The following is a 12,950-nucleotide window of genomic DNA, read 5'->3' on the forward strand; positions in this document are numbered from 1 at the left end:
TCAGCTAATTCTGCTCTACTGTACTCTCCCAAGGCTTAGTATAGTGCTCTGCACATAATAAGTGTCCAATAAATACCATTGATTGATTGATTTAGTTGGCCAGTCAAACATTCATCGTCCACAGCAGAGTACAAGATCGACCCTGGGTCCCTCGGCCTAGCCAGGCTAGACCTGGAAAATATCCGTTTTCTCCTACAGGGGAAAAAAAAAACCACCCAAAAAATCCTAACAATGACTGATAAAACCGTACATCAAAGAGCCTGATTTCAATTAGAGAACACAAGATACGATCTAGTCTGACACTCTGCAAAATCTTACAAAAAGCAGATGCATTCCTAGCGGAACAAATGTAATAAAATGTAGCAGAGAGATGATCAATCATAACCAAAAAAAAATGCTTTTTGGTAAGATCTCTAACTACACATGTGGTAAAATTCATTACTGAAGAAGCCACGTGATGGGCTCCAACACAGGGATACAAAATGCACAATTGGAAAGCTTCGCACTTTGCAGCAGTGCTTAGCTTGAGTTGCCTAGTGCGCAAATCTAAGAGTTCAAGATGACATGCCTAACTTCTAGGTCATTAGACATCATAGCACCGAGAAGTCATAAAGGCTCGGAAGTGGTTCTCTGTGGTAAGATGGTCTGAGGTGGCACCCTAGTTGGCAAAGTAGCAAAAATAACAACCCACCCTCAAGTAGAAGTGGGAGAATCACCAATAGAAGGGAAATACTCCAGCAAAATGTCAGATGACATGAGTGGCAGAAGGAGCAGATGAGGCGCTTTGGATAGATGAGCTTGTTAGAGAGAGCAATGGACACAGAGTGTTCCCTTGCTAACCCGTCCCATCTATTTAGGCAGTCTCTCATAGTGGATACAACACGGACCTGGGAAGGCAGAAAGTCATGGGTTCTAATCCTGACTCTGCCACTTGTCTGCTGTGTGACCTTGGGCAAGTCACTTCCCTCCTCCGGTCCTCCGTTACCTCATCTGTAAAATGGGTATTGAGACTGTGAGCCCCTTGTGGGACAGGAACTGTGTCCAACCCGATTTGCTTGATTCCACCCCAGAGCTTAGTACAGTGCCTGACACAGAGTGAGTGCTCAACAAATACCACAATTATTATTATGATTATTGTCATTATTAACAACTGCATTGGGAGTATTCACCTATTTATTCTCCTGCACAGAATTAAGCAGATTGGGCCAGCGATTGATACCATCTTAAGTCGGCCTTGGGTGGAAGAGGGGATCAATCAATCAATCAATCAATTGCATTTATTGAGCGCTTACTGTGTGCAGAGCACTGTACTAAGCGCTTGGGAAGTACAAGTTGGCAACATATAGAGACAGTCCCTACCCAACAGCGGGCTCACAGTCTAAAAGGGGGAGACACAGAATAAAACCAAACACACTAACAAAATAAAATAGAATGGTGATAATGTGTGCACTCCAGGCTCAATGGAAAGAGCATGGGCTTGGGAGTCAGAGGTCATGGGTTCAAATCCCAGCTCCACCAATTGTCAGCTGTGTGACCTTGGGCAAGTCAATTAACTTCTCTGGGCCTCAGTTACCTCACCTGTAAAATGGGGATTAAGACTGAGAGCTCCACTTGTATCCCCCTCCAGTGCTTAGAACAGTGCTTTGCACATAGTAAGCACTTAACAAATGCCATCGTTATTATTATTATTTACCAAGACATTAAAATGCCTTTTTTTTAATGGCATTTGTTAAGGGCTTACTATGTGCCAGGCACTAAGTGCTAGGGTAGATACAAAGTAATCAGGTTGGACACAGTCCAAGTCCCACATGGGGCTCACAGCCTTAATCCCCATTTTATAGATGAGGGAACTGAGGCACAGAGAAGCTAAATGACTTGCTCCAAGGCCACACAGCAAACAAGTGGCAGAGCTGGGATTAGAACCCAGGTCCTTTTTACTCCTAGGACCTTGTTCTATCCACTATGCCATGCTTGCATAACATTTTCTAAAAATTTCTAATTGCATAGCTGATAGAATTTGCAATAGTTCTGACCACAGCCCTCTGACCAGCCCTCTCCCAGTCAACTCTGCTTTTGGCTGCATCTTCCAAGGTCCCTGAACTAAGGGTCTCAGAGCATATAATTACAGTATTTTTGTTAAGCATTTACTATGTGTCAAGCACTATGTTATGCACTAGGGTTGATACAAGATAATCAGGTTGGACACAGTCCATGTTCCATAAGAGGCTCACAGACTCAATCCCTTTCTTACAGATGAGGTAACTGAGGCACAGAAAAATTAAATGATTTCCCCATGATCACACAGCAGACAAATAGCAGAGATGGGACTTGAACCCAAGTCCTTTGACTATCAGGCCCATGCTCTTTCCACTAGGCTATGCTGCTTCTCATGAGTGATTCTCTGGCAAAACTAAGAGACAACAACTCCCAAGAGCAAGCTGTTGGATGTTTCGGCACTTAAATAGAACGGCTTCACTTTCCAACATCCAGCCATATGAGAAGCAGTGTGGCTCAGTGGAAAGAGCACGGGCTTTGGAGTCAGAGGTCATGGGTTCGAATCCCAGCTCCACCACAAGTCTGCTGTGTGACCTTGGGCAAGTCACTTAACTTCTCTGAGCCTCAGTTACCTCATCTGTAAAAACGGGGATTAAGACTGTGAGCCCCACGTGGGACAACTTGATCACAATGTATTCCCCCAGTGCTTAGAACAGTGCTTTGCACATAGTAAGCGCTTAACAAATGTCATTATTATTATTATTATTATATGAAACATTATGGCATTTGTTAAGTGCTTACTATATGCCAGGAACTGTTCTAAGCACTGGGATAGATACGAGGTTGTCCAGTTGGACACAGTCCCCGTCCCACATGGGGCTCATTGTCTTAACTCCCATTCTATAGATGAGGTAACTGAGGCATAGGGAAGTGACTTGCTCAAGGTCACACAGCAGACAAATGAGCTGGCATTAGAAGCCAGGTCCTTCCGGCTCCCAGGCATATGCTCGGTCCACTAGGCCACACTGATTCTCTAGATTAGTTACAAAAGGTTGGGATTATCTACATATATCTAAAGCTAATCCAGAGAAGAGGTCCATAGAAAATTTGTGTCTTTGGTAAAAAAAATCACAAACAATAAAAAACTTGCACATCTCTGCGAGGGAATATTCAAAGCCCCTATTTCCCTTCCAGAGCTCTGGTGCTTATTCTGAGGGGAATTTTTTTATGGTTTGCAAAGCGTTCTGGGAATAGGAATCTGAAAGATAATCAGTTCCAGTTGATTTCTTGAATTCCCAAATCCATCCCAATCAGGAGTCAGAGCTTTAAACATTGGAGGAGGCATTCATTACAGAACCACTGACAATCTTTCCTCCTTTCTTGTGTCTTAAGCATAATGTGGATACACTTCAAGTCCAAAGAAACAATTCTTATTTCCTGAAGTTTCACCAGGAACACTCATTTCAGAAAGTTCAGATAAAACTCTCTTTGTAGCATTGCTATGATTTGGATTTTAGTTTCGTATCGTGAAATGCCTTCAAAGCTTTCTGGTAAATCTCACAAGTCCAGGGGAGAGCAGGCAATATGTGGTTTTTAATGTGTCAAATCAAAACTCATTCTTCAGAGGAGCTACAGTGAGCTCTGTAAGCGAATAAAGAATTTATGCCTCTATTTTTATTCACAAAATGCTAATCTTCAAACTCCCACAGAGAGGTGAGAACTGCTGCCTCTGTCAATCAGATGAAGAAACTGAGGCACTTTAACAGTGAGCTAGGCAGAGTTGCTGAGCTCCGTTAAGTTACTCATTGCCTTCTACTTCAGAGATGGAATTGTCCTGTCATTCAAATCTGATTTTTTTTTTTAATGCCAAGACAAGTGGGTGAATGTTATATATTTAAGATGTCAGTTGTCAGTTTTTCGGTTTGGTTCCCCACCTGGACTTCTTCAGAATGAAAAGGTTATTTGCTGAGGATGCCAGGCAACATTGACAAGTAGTCACCGGTTTAGCATGTGGGTAGAGATGACTTTCATCATGTGTGTTTCTGTTGTTCAGTAAGGTACTAGAAGAGAGATGCTGGGAACCTGTTGGAGTTTGTTTAGGGGAGTCATTTCCTCTTCAAGAGAAGAATTCATTTCCTCTGACAGAAATTCCTTAACCAACCCCCAGGGAAATTGTTTATGGTTGTTCACGTTTCCTGGCTGCCTCAGTTTTAGGGTCACACTGGGGCATACAAAAATGGGCCTTGGTGAAGGATATGTGGCTCCAAATTAGGAGACCGTAGCTTCTTCAACTCTCCTATGAATCGATGCCTTATCATGACAGGGGAGTTTGTGTACGCTTATGAAGCTTAGAGCGATGCCATATAAGGCTACCCATAATGGAAAGGTCTAAGTCGAAGTGTCAAACAAAATCAGTTCACCTGTGCTGGGCTGCAGTCGCATGGGAAAAAGTCAAAGGTGGATGATCAAGGGATCAAAATGTTGATCAAAGACAACGACAGAGACTTAAGTTTTTACTTTACAGAAGAAGGCATTGGTAAGCCACTTCCATGTCTTGAAGCAGTGTGGCTCAGAGAAAAGAGCACAGGCTTTGGAGTCAGAGGTCATGGGTTCAAATACCGACTCCGCCAATTGCCAGCTGTGAGACTTTGGGCAAGTCACTTAACTTCTCTGTGCCTGTTACCTCATCTGTAAAATAGGGATTAAGACTTTGAGCCCACCGTGGGACAACCTAATCACCTTGTAACCTCCCCAGCGCTTAGAACAGTGCTTTGCACATAGTAAACACTTAATAAATGCTATCATTATTATTATTATTTAATGAGAAAACTGTATGAATACACATACCAGAAAGACCTAATAACAGAAATGGGATGTCTGAAGAGGGGGTGTCCACGGAGTCGCTATGGGTCAGAAACGACCCGCTGGCATTTGAAGAAGAGCTTCTTCAAAGCTACAAGGTGGAAATGGAAGCTGTCTCCCAGGGAAGCTAGATCAATCAATCAATGGTATCTATTAAGAGCTTACTGTGTACTGAGCAGCGCACTAAGTGCTTGGGAGAGTACAATATAAACAGAGTCAGCAGGCACAGTCCTGGCCTTCTAGGATTTTGTAATCAATCACTCCGACAACCTATCAATGATATTTATTGAATGCTTACGGCATGCAGAGCAATGTAGTAAGCACCTGGGGAGAGTACAGTACAGTAGAATTGGGAGACGTGATCTCTGCCATCAGGATCTTGTAGTTTGGTGGGAGGAGGTGGGCATTAAATAAATTACAGATAAGGGGAAATGGGAGAGTGAAAGGATACATACATAAGTGCTGTGAGGCCAAGAATGCAGTACCAAGTGCTTAGAGGGTATAGATACAAGTGTATAGGTGATGCAGAAAGGAGGGCAAGTAGGGAAATGACAGGCATTGTCAGGGACGGCTTCTTGGAGGAGATGTGATCTTTAGGAGGACTTTGAAGGTGGGGAGAGTGGTAGTTTGTCAGATATGGATTTAGAGGTAGGCATTATGTTTTGTTTTGTTGTCTGTCTCTCCCTTCTAGACTGTGAGCCCGTTGTTGGGTAAGAAACCATCACTATATGTTACCGACGTATACTTCCCAAGCGCTTAATACAGTGCTCTGCACACGGTAAGCGCTCAATAAATATGATTGAATGAATGAATGAATTCCAGATGGGGATGCAACAAAGTATAAATGCTGTGGGTCTTGGGGTGGGGAAGTATCAAAATGCCTAAGGGGTACAGTTTCAAGATCATAGACAAGGCAGAAAAGATGCCAAATGGAATGGAAAGAAACAGCTAGCAACTCTGGAGAAATCCGTCCAATTCTTCTTTGCTATAGATCGGCACTGTAAACAGATGTGGACTTTAGACTCAATTAAGGATAGCCCAAAATCCATTTTACAAGAACTCAAAGGCTGGCAAAAATAGTTGACTGAATCAATTGAATAGAAAACAAGCTTTATCATCTCTCATGCTGCACTTAAAAAAGAATCTTCTCTCTTGAAATAAAGCAGAAGACTCCTCTTATAAACATTACTGGTCTTCCTTGGATTTCTTTGTTGGTGTTTCCAAGAAAGCAGCAGCATGGCTTAATGGATAGACCAAGTGTCCAGGAGTCAAAAGGAAGTGGGTTCTAATCCCAGCTCTTCTGTGTGATCTTGGGCAAGTCACTTAACTTCCTTGAGCCTCAGTTACCTCATCTATAAAATGGGGATTAAGACTGGGAGGCCTATGTGCAAAATAGACTGTGTCCAACCTGGTTTGCTTGTATCTACCCCAGCACTTAGTACTGTGCCTGGCACATAGCTTTAACAAGTACTGTAAAAAAAGAAAAAGGCATCCCAAAAGGTCATAAACATGCAGTCCATACAGCTGCTTCATTTTGTAGCATGCCTTCATTTCACTGGATAAAAGTCAGTTAGTCAACTGTATTTATTGAGCACTTACTGTGTGCAGAGCACCGTACTAAGTGCTTGGGAGAATATAATATAACAATATAATAAACACATTCCCTACCCACAACAAGCTTACAGCCTAGAGGGAGGAGCTAATGCCAGGTTTTCACTACTGCTAAGACACTATACATTTCAGCTGTAATCTAAGGTCCATTTAGCCAGTCTCACACTTTGAAAAAAGATGAACTATTTAGATTAGAAACAGTCTTGATGCTATCTATGGTCCAGATGGTTAGTTATACCCAAAAAGCAGCTTTCAAATTCTTGTCCACACAAAGTAATGCAAACGATTGTAAACCATTTTGCTGAAGAACCCAGGTGTTTGGGCTCACCGTTTTGCCAAAGAACCTAGGTGTTTTGGGCTGTCGATAAGTCTAAAGGAAACCAAAGTGATATTTTGGCCTGCACCAGGGAATAATAATTAATAATAATAATAATAAAAATCATGGTATTTAAGTATTTACTATGTGTCAAGCACTGCTCTAAGCGCTGGGGTGGATACAAAATAATCAGGTTGTCCCACGGGGGCTCACAATGTAAATCCCCATTTTACAGATGAGGTAACGGAGGCACAGAGAAATGAAGCAACTTGCCCAAGGTCATGCAGCAGACAAGTGGCAGAGCCAGGATTAGAACCCATGTCCTCTGATTCCCAAGTCCGTGCTCTTGCCTAGGAAGCTATATACACAACCAAAAATTCTAAAGATCAACAAAACTGCACTGAGAGCAGTGTGGCCTATGAAAACAGCATGGGATGGGGAGTCAGGAGACCTAATCTTGGCTCTGCCACATGTCAGTTTACATTAGCTTACAAGGACCTCAATATTCACTCATTCATTCATTCAATTGTATTTATTCAGTGCTTACTGTGTGCAGAGCACTGTACTAAGCACTTGGGAAGTACAAGTTGGCAACATATAGAGACAGTCCCTACCCAACAGCGGGCTCACAGTCTAGAAGGGGGAGACAGACAACAAAACAGAACATACTAACAAAATAAAATAAATAGAATAGTAAATATGTACAAGTAAAACAAATACAGTAATAAATATGTACAAACATATATACAGGTGCTGTGGGGAGGGGAAATATGTACAAGTAAAATAAATACAGTAATAAATATGTACAAACATATATACAGGTGCTGTGGGGAGCGGAAGGAGGTAAGGCAGGGGGATGGGGAGGGGGAGGAGAGGGAGAGGAAGGAGGGGGCTTGTGCTCTTTCCACTGAGCCACACTGCTTTTTTAGTTTCTCTGAGCCTCAGTTTTCTCATCTGTAAAATGGGGATTAAGACTGCGAGACCCCCGTGGGACAACCTGATCACCTTGCATCCCCCCAGCACTTATGGCACTTGCATGGAATACAGATCACACTGATGTAATGCTGGTAATAACTGTGCTTTGCTATGTACTGAGCACTGTATCACGGTGCTAAACTCAGGGAAATACAATCAGATCACACACCAATTTTGTCCCAAATGACGCACACTGCAGACAAATGCTGGAGCCAGGCTTAGAACCCAGGTCTTTCTGACTCACAGGCCCAGGCTCTATTCATTAGACCATGGCACTTCTCTTAAGAGAAGCTTCTTTTAGCTTATTTCTTAATTAAAGAGAAGCTTCTCTTAACACTTAACTATTAACTCTTAACATGAGGAGCAGCGTGGCTCAGTGGAAAGACCCCAGGCTTGGGAGTCAGAGGTCATAGGTTCTAATCCCAGCTCCGCCACATGTCTGCTATGTGACCTTGGGCAAGTCACTTTTTTATGGCATTTATTAAGCATTTACTATGTGCAAAGCACTGTTCTAAGCGCTGGGGAGGTTACAAGGTGATCAGGTTGGCCCAAGGGGGGCTCACAGTCTTAATGCCCATTTTACAGATGAGGTAACTGAGGCCCAGAGAAGTTAAGTGACTTGCCCAAAGTCACACAGCTGACAATTGGCAGAGCCGGGATTTGAACCCATGACCTCTGATTCCAAAGCCCACGCTCTTTCCACTGAGCCACATTGCTTCTCTAACTTCTCTAAGCCTCAGTTTTCTCATCTCTAAAATGGGGATTAAGACTGCGAGCCCGCTGTGGGACAACCTGATCACCTTGTATCCCCCCGGCATTTAGAACAATGCTTTGACATAGAAAGTGCTTAACAAATGCCATTATTATTATTATTATTATTATTATTATTATTATTGTTATATTAACTTGGGTGGATCTCAATTTCCTCATCTGTAAAATAGAGATTCAACACTTGTTCTCCCTCCTTCTTCTAATGCGAGCCACATGTGAGTCAAGGAGTGTATTTGACCTGATTACCTTGCATCTACTCCAGCATAAAGTACAGTGCTTTTTTTAAAAATGCTATTTGTTAAGCACTTCCTATGTGCCAGGCACTGTTCTAAGTGCTGGGGCAGTTACAAGCTAATCAGGCTGGATACAGCCCCTGTCCCACATGGGGCTCTCAGTCTTCATCCCCATTTTACAGATGAGGTAACTGAGTCACAGAGAAGTGAAGTGATTTGTCCTATGTCACAGAGCAGATAAACGGTGGGGCCAGGACAAGAACCAAAGTCCTGACTCCCAGGACCATGCTATAATCTCTAGGCCCTGCTACTTGGCCCATGCTAAGTGCTTAACAAATACCACAATTATTCTTATTATCATGGAGATACAAATTTTGAAACATGGACCGCCAGCCTTCCCTGGAAATCCTGACACTAGCCTGCCCCTGACAGACAAATTATATTCCTGAGTTTTGCTCATTCACCCTGTTGCTGCCTTGGGAACCTCTATGCAATCCCCAGAGCTATAGGGACAGCTAAAACTCTCCATCCCCATGACTCTCAGCTGGCATTAGCAGCCAATTAGGAGGCAATTAGGAAGGCAATCAAGGGGTCTCAAGGAACTTACAGCCAAGAGTCCTCAAGTAAACAATTTTCAACCCAACCTGAAGATAACAAAAACTGATAATTAGCCCTCTTTGAGGTGGTAAAGCTTCAATCTCCTTCCATTAAAAAACATGAAAATTTCAGTAATTGCTTTTTTAAAATGAACCACAGATTTTATTTATTTATTTAATTTTATAGGCTCTGAACTAAGTGCATTGTTCTAAGGGCTGGGGTCGATACAACTAAACGGGTTGGACACAGTCCCTGTCCCACATGGGGCTCAGTCTTAATCCCTGTTTTACAGATGAGGGAACTGAGGCTCAAAGAAGTTAAGTGACATGCCCAAGGTCACAGAGCAGACAAGTGGCAGAGCCAGAACTAGAGCCCAGGTCCACTGACTCCCAAGCCTGTGACTTGCCCATGTCAATGATTGCGGGTGACTTAACGGAACTGATTTTGCAGTGCCTCATCCACTTAAAGATAGAGAAGTCTTGAAAAACAGATGTGAAAAGAAATGTTGGCCCTCTCTTATCAGGCAGTCCCGTACCAGACAGAAACCTGCTGGTCCTTAGAACCCATGCATTCTTCTGATATTCCTCTTTGTGACTCCGACAAGGCTTCAGCCTGTCAATGGACACCACTGAGCTCATTCTTAACTTTCCTGTACTGAAGATTTCCCCTCTGCCTCAGACTTCAAAGCATTAAGTTGTTTCCTTTAGTTAACTATTCATTTTATTTCTAAATTATACCCTCTGGAAGAACACCTTAGGGTGACAGTGGAGAATTCACTAATGAAAGGACTTAAAAGAGAGCGGCAACCATGTGAGCAATAAAATGAATTTTTAAAAATCCACCAGTTTCCTTGTAGATAAAAAAAACAAAAACAAAAAACCCGAACAGTTCAAGAGGATGAAATACATACCCCAAAAGGCCAGTAGATTTGCCCAAAGTAGGTGGAAATAGCAGACCCAACAAAGAACTGGTAAATGAAATGGCATTATTGTAATCAAATTTCTTCTAGTCTTGCTTATGATCTTGGGTGGTCCCTGTCCCTGTTTCTTCAACTGTAATTTTTTTTAAACTATAAGGAAGTGGAAAAGTGGAAAAACTTTGATCCATGTTACGTGGACTTTTGGGGGAAATTTTTAGAAATATGCTACATATGGTAGCTGAGCCAGGAATAAATACATTGTTGTTGTCTTATGCTGTCTTATGCGATGCCATGGACTCATCCCTCCGAGAACGCCCCACTCCATCTGCAGTCATTTTGGTAGTGTAACCATAGAGTTTTCTGGGTAAAAATAAGGAGGCGGTTTACAATTGCCTCCTTCCACACAGTAAAACTGAGTCTCTGCCCTCGACTCTCTCCCAAGCTGCTGCAGCCCAGCACAGGTGAGTTTTGACTTGTAGCAGATTGCCTTCCGCTCGCTAGCCACTGCCCAAGCTAGGAATGGAATGGACAGGCCTCTGCTTGACTCTCCCTCCCATAGATGAGGCTGGTAGAGTACTGGAAACTCTCCAGGTGTGACCCTGAGAGGTGAATAAGTAAATAATCATGGTTATTTTTGAGAGCTAAACCTCACGAAACGAGTTATTACTTCTGGGGTTGCCTTTTAAGCTAAGTTGCAAGTGTGAACTTTCCTCACCATCTCGGTAGGTTCTTAAAGACCGGATAAAGCACAGTCTCAAATAACAAAACCTCAGTGGACCTTTGAGAAACCACCCTGTCAGAGAGACCACCTTGGTGGACAATAATCAGGACAGAGCCTGCTTCCCCTGCGGAAAAACCTAACGATGATCAGGATGCCAGCAGGAAAATTAAGAAATATCACCCAGCCCTTCATGAGAAAAACTCATCAGCAAAGAAGGACCTATCCTTATGTGTAACTGATGTGGGAGGAAGTATACAGCTTGCATGACTCCTTTGAGCCTCACTCATCTGCAAGGATAGGAACTCCCCATCAGTAGAATAATTTTCTAAAACCAAAGCTATCCTGACAGTGAATAAACACACTCAAATCTCTTGGACATTTTTTACGGCAATCTTCTCTGAATGACTCCCCACACTTCCTTTTTACAACATAATGTTTCCGGTAGCTACTAGTGGATTGAAAATAGTAGAACAACCGCAACCAAAGACATGGGGCTTGGGGTCAAAGGTGCTACAGGAGAATGCAATAGTGTTATATCGTCACCTATTATTAGAATGTTTTGCTCGTGTCTGCAGGTCTTTCCTGTTGAAACTTTGATGGTCTCCATCAAAATGGAACCACATAAAAACAAAAATCCTCTGTTCTGGTATTATTTAGCTATAATAGGATATAAATATCTTTGAAGTGGAAAATATTATTGTTCTGGGTCAAATTTGGAGGATTATTTTCACATTCCTTCTCATGAACTCAGAATTTATTTTCTCAGAAGCATAGACTCATCTGTTCCACATAGTTTCGGTCACTATCTTTATGACCTTCTGATGAAATATTCTTCTGAAAACCATCCAAATTTTCACTTTGCCTAGGCTTTATTGTGCCAATGCACTTAAGGACTAATCAGGATTTGAATGGTAAAAAACTAGTTAGCGATCCTTTCCCCCATTACCACTCTTAGATTTTGAGCCCTTTCTGGGAGAGGGACTGTGTCCAATCTTGCTCATCTTGTATGTACCCCAGTGCCTAACACTTACTGCAATAATAAATAATTATTGCTGAGTATAGATTTTCCATCCCCTCATTGCCATGAGTCTCTTCAATTACACCAGATCTAAGATCCTGTGACCATTCCCGCAATTTAAGTCCTGGAACTAATTGATCAGTTGTGTTTACTGAGCACTTACTGTGTACAGAATGCTATGCTAAGCACTTAGGATAATACAGCACAACAGAACTGGTAGACATGTTCCCTGCCCACAAGGAGCTTAAAGTGTAGAGAGTGAGACAGACATTAAAATAAAGTATGTATATGTATGTGTGTATGTAATTACTGTGGAGGTGAAGGTGGGGTGAATATCAAGTGCTAAAAGGGTATAGATCCAAGTTCATAGGCAATGAAAAAGGAGGAGGGAGTTAGGGAAAAGAGGGCTTAATTGGGGAAGGCCTCTTGGAGATGTGATTCTAACAAAACTGAAGGTGGGGAGAATGGTGAACAGAGAGGGAGTTCCAGGTCAGCCGAAGAACATTGGCATGGAGTCAGCTGTGAGATACAGGAGATTGCTGGAGGTACAATAAGTTGACATTGGAGGAGTGAAGTGTGAAGATTGCCTTGTAAACTCATAAATCATGGCATATCTGAATCAACTGTATGTGGGGTTGTAAATTTTGAAAAGGAAGGTAAGTCTTTAAAGTAGTGGTAATAGGCATATAAGCATAGCTTTACTGATTCCCTCTGAATAATAACAACTGTAGTATTTATTATGCGCTTACTATGAGCCAGGCACTGTTCTAAGCAATAGGGTAGATACAAGCAAATCAGTTGGACACAGTCCCTGTCCCACATGGGACTCACAAACTTAAACCCCATTTTACAGATGAGAGAACTGAGGCACAGAGAAGTGAAGTGACTTGCCCAAGGTCACACCAGACAAGTGGTAGAGCCAGGATAACAAC

At 42.4% G+C, this 12,950-nt stretch overlaps 1 protein-coding gene and 1 non-coding gene across 2 annotated transcripts in view; both read right to left on the bottom strand.

The window, feature by feature from the left end:
- ARHGEF4 (Rho guanine nucleotide exchange factor 4) overlaps positions 1–12,950 on the bottom strand; it is a 473,125-nt gene that overhangs the window by 130,006 nt on the left and 330,169 nt on the right.
- On the bottom strand, positions 10,751–10,888 carry LOC119937801. Its single transcript, XR_005454217.1, has one exon. It is a non-coding gene; the product is annotated as a small nucleolar RNA SNORA7 (small nucleolar RNA).

Source organism: Tachyglossus aculeatus, chromosome 1 (genome assembly GCF_015852505.1).
Source record: "Tachyglossus aculeatus isolate mTacAcu1 chromosome 1, mTacAcu1.pri, whole genome shotgun sequence".
In the NCBI taxonomy this organism is placed as follows: Eukaryota; Metazoa; Chordata; class Mammalia; order Monotremata; family Tachyglossidae; genus Tachyglossus; species Tachyglossus aculeatus.